The sequence below is a fragment of the Pseudophryne corroboree genome, chromosome 6 (genome assembly GCF_028390025.1).
Source record: "Pseudophryne corroboree isolate aPseCor3 chromosome 6, aPseCor3.hap2, whole genome shotgun sequence".
NCBI lineage: Eukaryota > Metazoa > Chordata > Amphibia > Anura > Myobatrachidae > Pseudophryne > Pseudophryne corroboree.
Window position 1 is genome coordinate 298040751 of NC_086449.1, and position 17043 is coordinate 298057793.

Genomic DNA, 17043 nt, shown 5'->3' on the forward strand with positions numbered 1-17043 from the left:
CGGCCACCTGGCAGTACTGACAGTGTAAGTAACCCAGCGGCAGTGGCTCTAAATGTCTGTGCACGTAAAGTAAGCTTCGTGCTGCTGGCTCTTGTTAAACTGTACGAATGGAAGTAATTGTCCGCTCCTATCCGCGACAACACCCAGGGCGGGTTGTACATATTCGAATCCCGCACCGCAGCAACAGACTCCCGCAATGTCACGCCGCATTGTACCCACTCTCCGCCACCACCACTCGCAATTGCAACCCGCATATATATTACCCCCGGCCCAGTGATTATACCCCCCCTCCCCCGCCATACGATTGCATCCCGCATATCACAACCAACCCAACTCACGATAATCCCCGCCCCCCTTCCTGCGAATGCATACCCTGCTGGATTGCTGGAAAGGGGAAAGAGTCAATATATCGATCTACTGTATGTAGCTGCTAATATATATAAATATATATATATATATATATATACAGTATATGTATATATATATATATACACTGCTCAAAAAAATAAAGGGAACACTAAAATAACACATCCTAGATCTGAATGAATGAAATATTCTTATTAAATACTTTGTTCTTTACATAGTTGAATGGGCTGACAACAAAATCACACAAAAATTATCAATGGAAGTCAAATTTATTAACCCATGGAGGTCTGGATTTGGAGTCACACTCAAAATTAAAGTGGAAAAACACACTACAGGCTGATCCAACTTTCATGTAATGTCCTTAAAACAAGTCAAAATGAGGCTCAGTAGTGTGTGTGGCCTCCACGTGCCTGTATGACCTCCCTACAATGCCTGGGCATGCTCATGATGAGGTGGCGGATGGTCTCCTGAGGGATCGCCTCCCAGACCTGGACTAAAGCATCCGCCAACTCCTGGACAGTCTGTGGTGCAACGTGGCATTGGTGGATGGAGCGAGACATGATGTCCCAGATGTGCTCAATTGGATTCAGGTCTGGGGAACGGGCAGGCCAGTCCATAGCATCAATGCCTTCATCTTGCAGGAACTGCTGACTCACTCTAGCCACATGAGGTCTAGCATTGTCTTGCATTAGGAGGAACCCAGGGCCAACCACACCAGCATATGGTCTCACAAGGGGTCTGAGGATCTCATCTCGGTACCTAATGGTAGTCAGGCTACCTCTGGCGAGCACATGGAGGGCTGTGCGGCCCCCCAAAGAAGTGCCACCCCACACCATTACTGACCCACTGCCAAACCGGTCATGCTGGAGGATGTTGCAAGCAACAGAACGTTCTCCTTGATGTCTCCAGACTCTGTCCCGTCTGTCACATGTGCTCAGTGAGAACCTGCTTTCATCTGTGAAGAGCACAGGGCGCCATTGGCGAATTTGCCAATCTTGGTGTTCTCTGGCATATGCCAAATGTCCTGCACGGTGTTGGGCTGTAAGCACAATCCCCATCTGTGGACATCGGGCCCTCATACCACCCTCATGGAGTCTGTTTCTGATCGTTTGAGTAGACACATGCACATTTGTGGCTTGCTGGAGGTCATTTTGCATGGCTCTGGCAGTGCTCCTCCTGTTCCTCCTTGCACAAAGGCGGAGGTAGCGGTCCTGCTGCTGGGTTGTTGCCCTCCTACGGCCTCCTCCACGTCTCCTGATATATTGGCCTGTCTCCTGGTTGCGCCTCCATACTCTGGACACTACGCTGACAGACACAGCAAACCTTCTTGCCACAGCTCGCATTGATGTGCCATCCTGGATGAGCTGCACTATCTGAGCCACTTGTGTGGGTTGTAGACTCCGTCTCATGCTACCACTAGAGTGAAAGCACCGCCAGATTTCAAAAGTGACCAAAACATCAGCCAGAAAGCATAGGCGCTGAGAAGTGGTCTGTGGTCACCACCTGCAGACAACTCCTTTATTGGGGATGTCTTGCTAATTGCCTATAATTTCCACCATTGTCTATTCCATTTGCTCAACAGCATGTGAAATTGATTGTCAATCAGTGTCGCTTCCTAAGTGGACAGTTTGATTTCACAGAAGTGTGATTGACTTGGAGTTACATTGTGTTGTTTAAGTGTTCCCTTTATTTTTTTGAGCAGTGTATATATATATATATATATATATATATATATATATATATATATACATATATCTATTATGCCCTGGCAATAAAGTATGTTGAGTTAGCACGTGGAGTGTCACCTGGTTTTTTTTTTTACATACTTTGGACCTCTAAAATCTAGGAGGACACCCCAGCAACTAGGACACTGCATGTTGTGGAGTGGCAGGCTTTCCTGCTTATTTATATATATATATATATATATATATACAGTGTGTATTTTTATATATATATATATATATATGTGTGTACCAAGGAAGCTGTCAGCGCCACAGATGCAGTATCTCTAATATCAACACTAGTATTAGGACCAAACAGTAAAATGACTAAAAAACCAAAAAGAACTGCTTAGTGGGCACTCCCTATAGTTTATTAGGGTGTCAGCTTATTTACCTCAGGTAAGATAAGGCACTGGTATAGATGCCTTGAATAAAAGTGTGTGGACAGGGAATGAGGTACTACAGGCGACCACTGGTGCCAGATAATATTATAAAAACTAGGCAGTTTAGTAAAAAAGGAAAATCATTTATTTATGAAGCACTAAAACAAACCCAGGTCTTAAAAAGGTGGGAATTAATACAGAAAAAAGACATACACAAAAACGCATAAAATACTCGTAAAAAAAAAAAACTCCCAGAGAAAAGGAGCATAAAAAGTAGGACATAAAATATACAGGAATAAAAGCAATCAAATTTCAAAGAAAAGAGGAGTAAATATCTTAACTTAGTGTTTGAGGTTAGATCAAGGTAGCACCCAATGCGTTTCGTCCTGTGTGGACTTCATCAAGGGGTGATTTAAGACTAGAGACAGCACTACTATATATACTCATCCTATGAAGGAAGTGGTGCTTACATCACTTCCTGTGGTTAATTAGTTAACAGATTCAAAAACGGCCATAAAGCATACTAAGACACAAATAAAATACAGGTTGAGTATCCCATATCCAAATATTCCGAAATACGGAATATTCCGAAATACGGACTTTTTTGAGTGAGAGTGAGATAGTGAAACCTTTCTTTTCTAATGGCTCAATGTACACAAACTTTGTTTAATACACAAAGTTATTAAAAATATTGTATTAAATGACCTTCAGGCTGTGTGTATAAGGTGTATATGAAACATAAATGAATTGTGTGAATGTAGACACACTTTGTTTAATGCACAAAGTTATAAAAAATATTGGCTAAAATTACCTTCAGGCTGTGTGTATAAGGTGTATTGAATGTGATCTTGGTTACGGCGGACCAGTTCTGCAGAGTGCGCATGTGTGCGCTCCGTATAGCGGGACACGTCCGTTCTATTGAAGGGGATCTTTATTGCGGCGGACCAGTTCCTTCATACATGGAGCAGGAAACAGAGTCCTCCGTCTGCTAGTTCCTGCTACTATAGTTCCTATGTGTTCTGTATTCACCGCGGCCATGTTTTTGGAGTCAGGATCGATCGCCTGGGACAGTTCCCCGAGTATAGTTTATTCTTGGATTTTGATCCTTGACTCACAGGTTAGCACAGCTCCATATTCAGACATGGATATATAAAAGATACAATAAAAGGTAGAATCAGCAAATACGGCACAACAGTTTAAAAAAGGGGGGACAAATATGAATATTAGTGTATACATAAAAAATGGATAAAAGATGGAAAAAGTGAAAATGAATAAATATAGGAGCACCACCTATTGCTAATTAGATTCCTATGTATAGCGCACTTATCCAGATGCACCAAACTTGTAGTATGTGGAGCTGCTAACTGCTTGGATTTTCATCAAGAGGTGGTTGTAGCAAAGAAAGGGAGTCAGAGGAAGAGATGGAGCCATAATACAGAGGCTTCATTTGAGATAATAGAATGATACAAAAGGAGATTTTTTTGGGGGTGGGAGAGCCCCAAGGGAAGTTATTACAAACATGTGGAGACAGAGAGTACGTGAACCATATAAACAATTGGAACCAGGCGGAATCCGATATACCCATATGTACACACACAAGAGTTAGAGCATCATTCCGATTTCGCTCCAACATCTGTACATTTACAACACCCGATGTTCTAAGGAGGTCTCCCATCCTTGTACTGGCTGGGCCCAGCCTTGCTTAGCTTCCAAGATCAGACGGTGTCGGGCGTGCCCAAGGTGGTATGATTGTAATAGTGATGTGGGAACATTAGACATGAGCTCAAAGTTCGCCGTATATACAAAAGGGGTACATTCAGTATCCCGGTCTGGATTAGTTTAATAAACTATATAGAACCAGAGTTATAGGCCATGTTCATAGACACCAGATAGTGTTAAATAAAGACATATAAATCCTTCCTGGAGAAAAAGGGGAAGGGAATGGAAAATGAAAAGGTTGGAATACAGGGTAAAGGACTTAACCTTTTTTAGCAAGTCACTAGAGCCCCTGATCTCCCCTGGGGGTCTCCCCGCCAGGTACTGGTCAGGCCCAAAACACTGCTTAGCTTCCAAGGTCGGCCGGGGTTGGGCATGTCCAGTGTGGTGTGGCTGTGGCATTATTCAGGAGGCAAGGATAAATTGAAAGGAGAAAGGTGAGGGAGACTAGTATCCAAAGTCTGCTTACATTACAAGAAGGGTGCAATTTCATATCCGTCATTGAAGCCATTTGGGTGCAGGGTGTTCAGTTCATAGATCCAGAACATCTCCCTCCTGGAAAGGAGGTTCGAGAGATCACCGCCTCTTTCTCCCAGGGATACCATTTCGATGCCTTTATAAGTTAGTGACTCCGGGTCAGAGTCATGGCATTGATGGAAGTGTCTTGATACAGCGTGTGTTAAGACTTTGTTCCTTACATTTCTGATGTGTTCTTGGATGCGAAGTTTCAATGGCCTCTTAGTTTTCCCAATGTACTTCATTTTGCACGGACACTCCAGGAGATAAAACACTGATGTTTTTACAGTATGTTTTTACAAATAACCCATAAAAGAGTACCGGATCAAACAATTTATAAACTGCAACACAACATCAGTGATTTATCTCCTGGAGTGTCCGTGCAAAATGAAGTACATTGGGAAAACTAAGAGGCCATTGAAACTTTGCATCCAAGAACACATCAGAAATGTAAGGAACAAAGTCTTAACACACGCTGTATCAAGACACTTCCATCAATGCCATGACTCTGACCCTGAGTCACTAACTTATAAAGGCATCGAAATGGTATCCCTGGGAGAAAGAGGCGGTGATCTCTCGAACCTCCTTTCCAGGAGGGAGATGTTCTGGATCTATGAACTGAACACCCTGCACCCAAATGGCTTCAATGACGGATATGAAATTGCACCCTTCTTGTAATGTAAGCAGACTTTGGATACTAGTCTCCCTCACCTTTCTCCTTTCAATTTATCCTTGCCTCCTGAATAATGCCACAGCCACACCACACTGGACATGCCCAACCCCGGCCGACCTTGGAAGCTAAGCAGTGTTTTGGGCCTGACCAGTACCTAGCGGGGAGACCCCCAGGGGAGATCAGGGGCTCTAGCGACTTGCTAAAAAAGGTTAAGTCCTTTACCCTGTATTCCAACCTTTTCATTTTCCATTCCCTTCCCCTTTTTCTCCAGGAAGGATTTATATGTCTTTATTTAACACTATCTGGTGTCTATGAACATGGCCTATAACTCTGGTTCTATATAGTTTATTAAACTAATCCAGACCGGGATACTGAATGTACCCCTTTTGTATATACGGCGAACTTTGAGCTCATGTCTAATGTTCCCACATCACTATTACAATCATACCACCTTGGGCATGCCCGACACCGTCTGATCTTGGAAGCTAAGCAAGGCTGGGCCCGGCCAGTACAAGGATGGGAGACCTCCTTAGAACATCGGGTGTTGTAAATGTACAGACGTTGGAGCGAAATCAGAATGATGCTCTAACTGTTGTGTGTGTACATATGGGTATATCGGATTCCGCCTGGTTCCAATTGTTTATATGGTTCACGTACTCTTTGTCTCCACATGTTTGTAATAACTTCCCTTGGGGCTCTCCCACCCCCAAAAAATCTCCTTTTGTATCATTCTATTATCTCAAATGAAGCCTCTGTATTATGGCTCCATCTCTTCCTCTGACTCCCTTTCTTTGCTACAACCACCTCTTGATGAAAATCCTAGCAGTTAGCAGGTCCACATACTACAAGTTTGGTGCATCTGGATAAGTGCGCTATACATAGGAATCTAATTAGCAATAGGTAATGCTCCTATATTTATTCATTTTCACTTTTTCCATCTTATATCCATTTTTTTATGTATACACTAATATTCATATTTGTCCCCCCTTTTTTAAACTGTTGTGCCGTATTTGCTGATTCTACCTTTTATTGTATCTTTTATATATCCATGTCTGAATATGGAGCTGTGTTAACCCGTGAGTCAAGGATCAAAATCCAAGAATAAACTATACTCGGGGAACTGTCCCAGGCGATCGATCCTGACTCCAAAAACATGGCCGCGGTGAATACAGAACACATAGGAACTATAGTAGCAGGAACTAGCTTACGGAGGACTCTGTTTCCTGCTCCACGTATGAAGGAACTGGTCCGCCGCAATAAAGATCCCCTTCAATAGAACTGACGTGTCCCGCTTAACGGAGCGCGCGCATGCGCACTCTGCAGAACTGGTCCACTGTAACCAAGATCACATTCAATAGAACGGACGCGTCCCGCTATACGGAGCGCGCGCATGAGCACTCTGCAGAAATGGATACCGGATGTTGGGCGGATGTGAGGTCATACAATGCCCGTACAGGAAGTCCATGGCTATATGATATATTTCATGCCTTACACATGTTTTACTGTATTTTTCAAACAACACTTTTAATATATGATGCTCTGATATGTATAAGTATATTTTATTTGTGTCTTAGTATGCTTTATGGCCGTTTTTGAATCTAATTAACCACAGGAAGTGATGTAAGCACCACTTCCTTCATAGGATGAGTATATATAGTAGTGCTGTCTCTAGTCTCAAATCACCCCTTGATGAAGTCCACACAGGACGAAACGCGTTGGGTGCTACCTTGATCTAACCTCAAACACTAAGTTAAGATATTTACTCCTCTTTTCTTTGAAATTTGATTGCTTTTATTCCTGTATATTTTATGTCCTACTTTTTATGCTCCTTTTCTCTGGGAGTTTTTTTTTTTACGAGTATTTTATGCGTTTTTGTGTATGTCTTTTTTCTGTATTAATTCCCACCTTTTTAAGACCTGGGTTTGTTTTAGTGCTTCATAAATAAATGATCTTCCTTTTTTACTAAACTGCCTAGTTTTTATAATATTATCTGGCACCAGTGGTCGCCTGTAGTACCTCATTCCCTGTCCACACACTTTTATTCAAGGCATCTATACCAGTGCCTTATCTTACCTGAGGTAAATAAGCTGACGCCCTAATAAACTATAGGGAGTGCCCACTAAGCAGTTCTTTTTGGTTTTTTAGTCATTTTACTGTTTGGTCCTAATACTAGTGTTGATATTAGAGATACTGCGTCTGTGGCGCTGACAGCTTCCTTGGTACACATCTTTCTTTTTGCTATTACTGTTTTCAGCTGCCTGGAGGAAGCCGGTATCACACACAGTATGTTTGGAACCAATGAACGCACTAATAAGAGGAGTCACCTATGCCAAAAATGTTTTAATGAAATCACTGTCCCCGAGACAGAACATGCCAGTAACAATCTCGATGACATGTTCTGGAGCATAGAAAGACTACTAACGAAGGACGTGAAGGCTTGGTGGGACATCAGAGGTCTAGAACACTATGTGAGTGTCAATAGAGTTCCCAGGGGGCTTAGGATCTCTAAACAGCCTACTTTTGGACTGGATAACCAGGACTTTATGAAGGAGTGGGACAACACACTACATAACTGCTCCATTAATCTCATGAGACTATTGATAGCGGAAAAGAAACGCATCATCTCGGACTTGGAAGTAGAAATAAAAGAGGCTGAGGGCAAAATGGAGATTTTTAAGGACAAAGAGGATTTCAGGATTAATGAAAACGTTCTCAATAAAAAACTTGAACATATAGAGGAGGAGGTGATCAAAAATAAAGAAAGGAAATTTGCTAGAGACAGACATGACTATGAAAATAATTTGATCAAGAACTGGAGTAGGTTCAGTAGAGGAGGACAGCAGGATCCAAGAGTAAAGAGGGATTACTGGCAGTCCATCCCCAAAAAATCAAGAGCACCTAGAACCAATTCTAGGGACACTCAGGTGAATCAGGTCAGAACCAATAACAGATTTTCAACATTACAAAGGCTGGATTCTAACACAGAGGACTCTTTTTTATCACCCGGCACCAATCTGCACCATCGGGATGCGGCAAGGGCAAACGTAAGATGGAAAACCACCCAAGCGTCACCACGGAAAAGAAGATTAGAAGAAGAAGAGGATGCCGTGGGGGCAGGAGGGAAAAGCCTGTTCAGAAGGCGGAACCTGGAATAGAACCGTCCAAATCGAAAGGCATTTTCAACCTCTCAGGCCACACGCTGACTAAACATGAAACCACGCTGCTAAAAAAGGGTCTTTCATTCGCACCGACCAAGGGCATGAACAAGTTTGATGTCTTTATAGACTTGAATAAATTCATACGGAAGATCACCCTTAAACGTCACTTTCTTAAAAAAGAAGATGCCATTATACAGAACTATGAACAATACAAATCCGGGCTAAAACCGAGTTCGAAGTTCTATCCTCTAGAATCTAAGGGACACAATGTGGGCCTTTTCTATGAACTTGTCAAAAAGGACTTATGTGATGCCAACATCCCACCAATTAAGGAAAAGAATCTTACAAACAGGGAGACGGAAGCCATTAAACACTTACAGGAAAATAAGAATATTGTCATAAAGGCGGCTGACAAAGGGGGGGGGGTTGGTTATCATGGATAGGGAAGCCTATACCATGGAAGCGAACAGATTACTAGGATATAGATCCTCATACATTCCCTTGGATAAAGACCCCAAGGAACCCTTTGTGGAGGAACTGAGGACAATGCTCCTAAAGGGTTTCAGACGTGAAATAATCACAAAAGAGGAGTACCAGTATCTGTTAAATTCCAACCCCACTACCCCCATTTTCTACTTCCTCCCCAAGATACATAAATCCCTAGTCAACCCCCCAGGTAGACCCATTGTGGCAGGGATTGACTCCCTGACCTCACACCTCTCAGAGTATGTGGATATATTCTTGAGAAAATATGTGATGGAATTACCGGCCTACCTGAAGGACACCACATCGGTCCTGAACTTAATGGAGACATTCCAGTGGAAGGATACGTATAGGTGGGTCACGATTGACGTGCAATCTCTATACACTTGTATAGAGCACGACAAAGGGATTGAGGCCTGCAATGTATTTCTGAGTAAAGACCATCTCATCATGGAGGATCATAGACTTTTTATATGCGAACTAATGCATTTTATACTGAAACACAATTATTTTAAGTTTTTAGATGGGTTTTATCTACAGATATGTGGCACGGCGATGGGCACTATATTTGCACCCAGTTTCGCCAATCTTTTTATGGGACAGTGGGAAGACAACTATGTTTTTACAAATAACCCATATCAGCACAATATCATCTTTTACAAACGCTATATTGATGACATTTTAATTGTGTGGGAAGGAGATCAGCCAAGCTTCCAAGGATTTTTAACATATATCTCAGATAACAATATGAATCTCAGGTTCACGGCCACAGATGACACAGAAAGGATTGAGTTCCTAGATTTAGTCCTCACACATACAGAAAAAGATGTCACCACGAGCAATTTTATTAAGAAGGTGGACATGAACAGTTATGTGCATTACAGGAGTAACCACCGACAACAGTGAAAGGACAATATCCCTTTCTCCCAATTCAACAGAATAGCACGCAACTGCAAAGCCAGTGAAGACAGAGATGAACAACTCGCAGTATACAAGGGCAGATTCAAGGAGAAAGGGTATCCCACTCGCCTGCTGGAAGAAGCCACTGCAAGAACACAAAGCATGGACAGAGGCGAACTTCTTAAATACAAATCCAAAGAAAATAATGATGACACAGTGAAATTCATCACCACATATAGCAGGCATGAGAACCTCATTAAACAAACACTTAAGAAACATTGGCACATATTACTAATGGACCCCATTCTGAAGGACTACCTTACCAAAGATCCTCAATTAGTCTTTCGAAAATCTTGAAGTCTAAAAGATCTCGTGGCACCCAGCATGTTAAGAAATCCCGAAGTAAGAAGCACCATGCCAAAATGTGTGGGCAGTTTCAAGTGTGGCAGATGTAATATTTGCAGGTACCTCCATCAGAATAGAAAATCCTTTTTCAACAATAACACCAACAAAGAGTACCGGATCAAACAATTTATAAACTGCAACACAACATCAGTGATTTATCTCCTGGAGTGTCCGTGCAAAATGAAGTACATTGGGAAAACTAAGAGGCCATTGAAACTTCGCATCCAAGAACACATCAGAAATGAAAGGAACAAAGTCTTAACACACGCTGTATCAAGACACTTCCATCAATGCCATGACTCTGACCCGGAGTCACTAACTTATAAAGGCATCGAAATGGTATCCCTGGGAGAAAGAGGCGGTGATCTCTCGAACCTCCTTTCCAGGAGGGAGATGTTCTGGATCTATGAACTGAACACCCTGCACCCAAATGGCTTCAATGACGGATATGAAATTGCACCCTTCTTGTAATGTAAGCAGACTTTGGATACTAGTCTCCCTCACCTTTCTCCTTTCAATTTATCCTTGCCTCCTGAATAATGCCACAGCCACACCACACTGGACATGCCCAACCCCGGCCGACGTTGGAAGCTAAGCAGTGTTTTGGGCCTGACCAGTACCTGGCGGGGAGACCCCCAGGGGAGATCAGGGGCTCTAGTGACTTGCTAAAAAAGGTTAAGTCCTTTACCCTGTATTCCAACCTTTTCATTTTCCATTCCCTTCCCCTTTTTCTCCAGGAAGGATTTATATGTCTTTATTTAACACTATCTGGTGTCTATGAACATGGCCTATAACTCTGGTTCTATATAGTTTATTAAACTAATCCAGACCGGGATACTGAATGTACCCCTTTTGTATATACGGCGAACTTTGAGCTCATGTCTAATGTTCCCACATCACTATTACAATCATACCACCTTGGGCACGCCTGACACCGTCTGATCTTGGAAGCTAAGCAAGGCTGGGCCCGGCCAGTACAAGGATGGGAGACCTCCTTAGAAAATCGGGTGTTGTAAATGTACAGATGTTGGAGCGAAATCGGAATGATGCTCTAACTGTTGTGTGTGTACATATGGGTATATCGGATTCCGCCTGGTTCCAATTGTTTATATGGTTCACGTACTCTCTGTCTCCACATGTTTGTAATAACTTCCATTGGGGCTCTCCCACCCCCAAAAAATCTCCTTTTGTATCATTCTAATATCTCAAATGAAGCCTCTGTATTATGGCTCCATCTCTTCCTCTGACTCCCTTTCTCTGCTACAACCACCTCTTGATGAAAATCCTAGCAATTAGCAGGTCCACATACTACAAGTTTGGTGCATCTGGATAAGTGCGCTATACATAGGAATCTAATTAGCAATAGGTGGTGCTCCTATATTTATTCATTTTCACTTTTTCCATCTTATATCCATTTTTTTATGTATACACTAATATTCATATTTGTCCCCCCTTTTTTAAACTGTTGTGCCGTATTTGCTGATTCTACCTTTTATTGTATCTTTTATATATCCATGTCTGAATATGGAGCTGTGCTAACCCGTGAGTCAAGGATCAAAATCCAAGAATAAACTATACTCGGGGAACTGTCCCAGGCGATCGATCCTGACTCCAAAAACATGGCCGCGGTGAACACAGAACACATAGGAACTATAGTAGCAGGAACTAGCAGACGGAGGAACTGGTCCGCCGCAATAAAGATCCCCTTCAATAGAATGGACGTGTCCCGCTATACGGAGCACGCGCATGCGCACTCTGCAGAACTGGTCCGCCGTAACCAAGATCACATTCAATAGAACGGACGCGTCCCGCTATACGGAGCGCGCGCATGCGCACTCTGCAGAAATGGATACCGGATGTGGGGCGGATGTGAGGTCATACAATGCCCGGACAGGAAGTCCACGGCTATATGATATATTTCATGCCTTACACATGTTTTACTGTATTTTTCAAACAACACTTTTAATATATGATGCTCTGATATGTATAAGTATATTTTATTTGTGTCTTAGTATGCTTTATGGCCGTTTTTGAATCTGTTAACTAATTAACCACAGGAAGTGATGTAAGCACCACTTCCTTCATAGGATGAGTATATATAGTAGTGCTGTCTCTAGTCTCAAATCACCCGTTGATGAAGTCCACACAGGACGAAACGTGTTGGGTGCTACCTTGATCCAGTGACGTGCGGTGGGGTGAGGCAGGTGAGGCAGAGCCTTTCCTGTCATACAAACGTTTGTGACAGAGTTTTTTCTGTATAAAGTATATGAAAAATACAAGGAATATGTTTGAAATATCTTCTTTGCATTATTCTAATCATTTTTATAGCCAAAACTGTGGAGTAAAAAGTCTATGGCAGGTGCGGCAGTGCCTCACCTGCCTAATCTTTCCGCACATCTCTGATCAAAACTCATCAAATTTTCAGGAGTTTATACCGCTGCACATGTGAATAATGCCCCCATGTACCTTGTGGCTCATATATTTCCTGTAAATCTGGCTCTGGTGCAAGCCAGTGCCTCCTGAGCAATTTAGCTCACCGCACGTCCCTGCCTTGATCTAACCTCAAACACTAAGTTAAGATATTTACTCCTCTTTTCTTTGAAATTTGATAGCTTTTATTCCTGTATATTTTATGTCCTACTTTTTATGCTCCTTTTCTCTGGGAGTTTTTTTTTTACGAGTATTTTATGCGTTTTTGTGTATGTCTTTTTTCTGTATTAATTCCCACCTTTTTAAGACCTGGGTTTGTTTTAGTGCTTCATAAATAAATGATTTTCCTTTTTTACTAAACTGCCTAGTTTTTACAATATTATCTGGCACCAGTGGTCACCTGTAGTACCTCATTCCCTGTCCACACATATATATATATATATATATATATATACATACACACACACACACACACACACACACACACACACACACACACGGCCATAACTACGTGTCGGCTAGCAATTCCTGGCACACAGTGCATATGCAGTGCACTGTGGGGCACAGAACTGCTGGGAACACTCGAAGGTTTGTGGTGCTGTCGCTAGGTAGCTGTAGTAGAGACCAGCTACTTGTCACAGGGTTACATGGAGTGGTAGCCGGGCAGCGCTGCAGCTTTTTGATTGTACACTCCGCCCCTCCTAGCTACTGTTGCTGCTGCATGTGGTAGGTGAGTATGTGTGCTCCAGGGAGGGGGGATCAAACACACACACACACACACACACACACACACACACTCTTTCCACTCGGTACATCAGGGACTCTACTTGGCATAATATGGGCTCTACCTGGCATAATGTGTATCAAGGTCTCTACCTGGCATAATGTGGGCTCTACCTGGCATAATGTGTATCAGGGGCACTACCTGACATAATGTGGGCTCTACCTGACATAATATGTATCAGAGGCTCTACCTTGCATAATATGTATCAGGGGCACTCTATCTGGCATAATGTGTATCAGGGCTCTACCTGGCATAATGTGTATCAGGGCTCTATCTGGCATAATGTGGATCAGGCTCTCTACTGTGGTGTAATGTGTATAAGGGCCTCTGCTGTGATGTAATGTGTGTAAGGGGCTCTACTATGGCATAATGTGTATATGGAGCTCTTCCATGGTGTAACATGTATAAGGTGTACTACGGTGTTATGTGAATAAGGACACGACTTGTAATGTGAATTGGTACTATTATGTGGCCATGCCCCTTCCCCCATAAAGCCACGTCCCTATATTTTTGTCGCGCGTCTTTGGCGAGCACTGTGCCTATTTTAAATATGGTGGGAGATGGGGCACCAATTCCTTTTCTGACACATGGCACCAAAATATCTAGTTACAGCACTGTATATATATATATATATATATATATATTTATATTTATGCATTTCCCATGCGGTTTGTGGTTATAACGCATTTATGTACATATGTATGTACTAAGAGCCAGACGCCGGGTTTCCAATGCAGAAGGTAATGCCAGTAAAAACGTTACCCTATGGAAGCCTATGGGTTTCTTTCCGCATTGGTGCTGTCAGGGAGATCCGATCTGATCCCTGCCTGCATCACCGGTGGCTGTGGCATCACTCTGCACATGCGCAGGCGGATGCCCGGGTCATAAACTGGGAAGTCCAAGGACTGGCGGCTATCGCCTTTACAATACTAATGGCATATGTTAATACATATACTATTATTATCGACGCCATAAGTGGCGGGATGTACCACAAGAGGTTGGTACATTCCACCCACTATCTTTTGTGAGATTAATTATTGTAAGAGAGATAAGTGTTCATTAGGCCCAAGCAGTAGTAAGCAGTAGCCTACTAATCCATGACACTACACAGGGGGTCATATTGCCCCAATCGCAGCGTGCTTTCGCTTGCACAGCTGTGACCGGGCCACTACTGCGCATGCGGGGGGCTGTATTGCGCACGTGCATTGTTGCTTCGCCGGGCAATGACAAAGGGATCTAAGAAAGTGATTGCAGCGGCGATCGCTTGAGAATTTACAGGAATGGGCGTTCCTGGGCGGCAACACAGCGTTCGGAACCATTTTCTGGGAGTGGTAAGAAAAACGCAGGCGTGTCCAGGACGGGTGTTTGATCAGAGCTGGATTAAGGCTTCGGGGGGCCCGGGGTACTTAAGACAGTGGGGCCCTAAAATCTCAAATTAAAATCATAACGTCTTTAATTACTGCAAAGAAAATTACAATTGGGTGGTAAATTTGAAGTATGAGCCGAAATTCACATTATAGCACACTGTATGAGCCAAAATTCACATTACAGCACACAGTATGAGCCAAAATTCACATTATAGCACACGGTATGAACCAAAATTCACATTACAGCACACAGTATGAGCCGGAATTCACATTATAGCACACGGTATGAGCTGAAATTCACATTATAGCACACATTATGAGCCGAAATTCACATTATAGCACACTGTATGAGCCAAAATTCACATTATAGCACACTGTATGAGCCGAAATTCACATTATAGCACACGGTATGAGCCAAAATTCAAATTACAGCACACAGTATGAGCCGGAATTCACATTATAGCACACGGTATGAGCCGAAATTCACATTATAGCACACAATATGAGCCAAATTCACATTATAGCACACTGTATGAGCCAAAATTCACATTATAGCACACTGTATGAGCCGAAATTCACATTATAGCACACTGAATGAGCCGAAATTCACATTATAGCACACTGAATGAGCCGAAATTCACATTATAGCACACTGAATGAGCCGAAATTCACATTATAGCACACTGAATGAGCCGCAATTCACATTATGCCACATGGAATGAGGCAAAATTCAGGGAGAGTGACAGCAGGGACATAGGGACAGGGAAAGTGACAGCAGGGATAGGGAGGGTGACAGAGGGACAGGGAAAGTGACAGCAGGGGGACAGGGACAGGGCGAGTGAAAGAGGGACAGGGAAAGTGACAGCAGGGACAGGGAGAGTGACAGCAGGGACACAGGGACAGGGAGAGTGACAGAGGGACAGGGAAAGTGACAGCAGGGACACAGGGACAGGGCGAGTGACAGAGGGACAGGGAAAGTGACAGCAGGGACAGGGAGAGTGACAGAGGGACAGGGAAAGTAACAGCAGGGACATAGGGACAGGGAGAGTGACAGAGAGAGGGACAGCAAGGGCATACAGTAGGGACTAGGGAGAGAGAAAGGCAGCAGGGTAAGATTACCTCTTTAGTAGCGGCGGTGCTGAGGATGCTGTGGTCTGCGGTGCAGCGGATGCGGAGGCTGTGGCCAGCATGGTGCGGAGGAGGCGATTGTGTGGAGAAGGACTGAGGGCGGTGGCGGGGCAGCACGGGAAGCCCCGAAATGTTGGTGTATAAATTGACATATACTGTGTGTGTATATAGTTATATATATATATATATATATATATATACATTAGTTCCTGATGTTTACCCAAAAGGGTCAGACACAAGGAGACCAGCACACCACCAAGTAGCAAAAATGAAAAAAACATTTAATATGTTAGCAGCATTATCAGGCCTTTTGAAAAAAATTGCTTTATACTCATCAGTATTCACTGAAAAGAGTCCATAAATCAGACAGCCATCCCAACGGCCCGTTTCGGTTATCACACCTTCATCATGGGGTCAGCTACAGCATAATGCTCAAACATAGGTCCTTATAAAGCTACACAATCAATGTGAATAAACTACACCTGCTTAATCCAATTACCAAGTGATAAAAAACACCTCCCAAACAATGCAGGCGAACCAAAGTGGAACCAAAGATACAGGACAAAGTTCCCAAAACCACTTCGCTGGTTCCGCCGTGCCGGAAGTGACGTCGCGTCACCGCGACTGTCAACATCCGCCAAAAGTGGAACCAGCGAATAGTGCTAACATATTAAATGTTTTTTTCATTTTTGCTACTTGGTGGTGTGCTGGTCTCCTTGTGTCTGACCCTTTTGGGTAAACATCAGGAACTAATGTATTATTAAGAATTGACACGGCACCCCTGGAACTTGATTAAGTGTGTGCGCTTCATTTCTGGACTCTATTTTTACCATATGGCTTGGTTTGATGAATTGCACCACAAGATTTAGTTTAGTGTATAGTTACTGTTTTTATTTAACTTTTTGAGTGTATACTACTCCACCTTTTTCCCTTTATCAGCTGCTATGGATTCAGATTTTGGCGACCTTACTGCCACTAAGCGATTCTTGGAAAAATATATATCCAAGATACTT

The 17043-nt window shown here is 43.0% G+C and overlaps 1 long non-coding RNA gene and 3 pseudogenes across 1 annotated transcript in view; 2 read left to right on the forward strand and 2 right to left on the reverse strand.

The window, feature by feature from the left end:
- The window catches only part of LOC134935211 (uncharacterized), a 149682-nt gene that overhangs the window by 21939 nt on the left and 110700 nt on the right, over nucleotides 1-17043 (reverse strand). The gene's annotated exons all lie outside the window — the stretch shown is intronic.
- LOC134937498 (5S ribosomal RNA) lies at nucleotides 4109-4227 on the reverse strand (annotated as a pseudogene).
- Nucleotides 5810-5928, forward strand: LOC134937344 (5S ribosomal RNA; annotated as a pseudogene).
- LOC134937356 (5S ribosomal RNA) lies at nucleotides 11222-11340 on the forward strand (annotated as a pseudogene).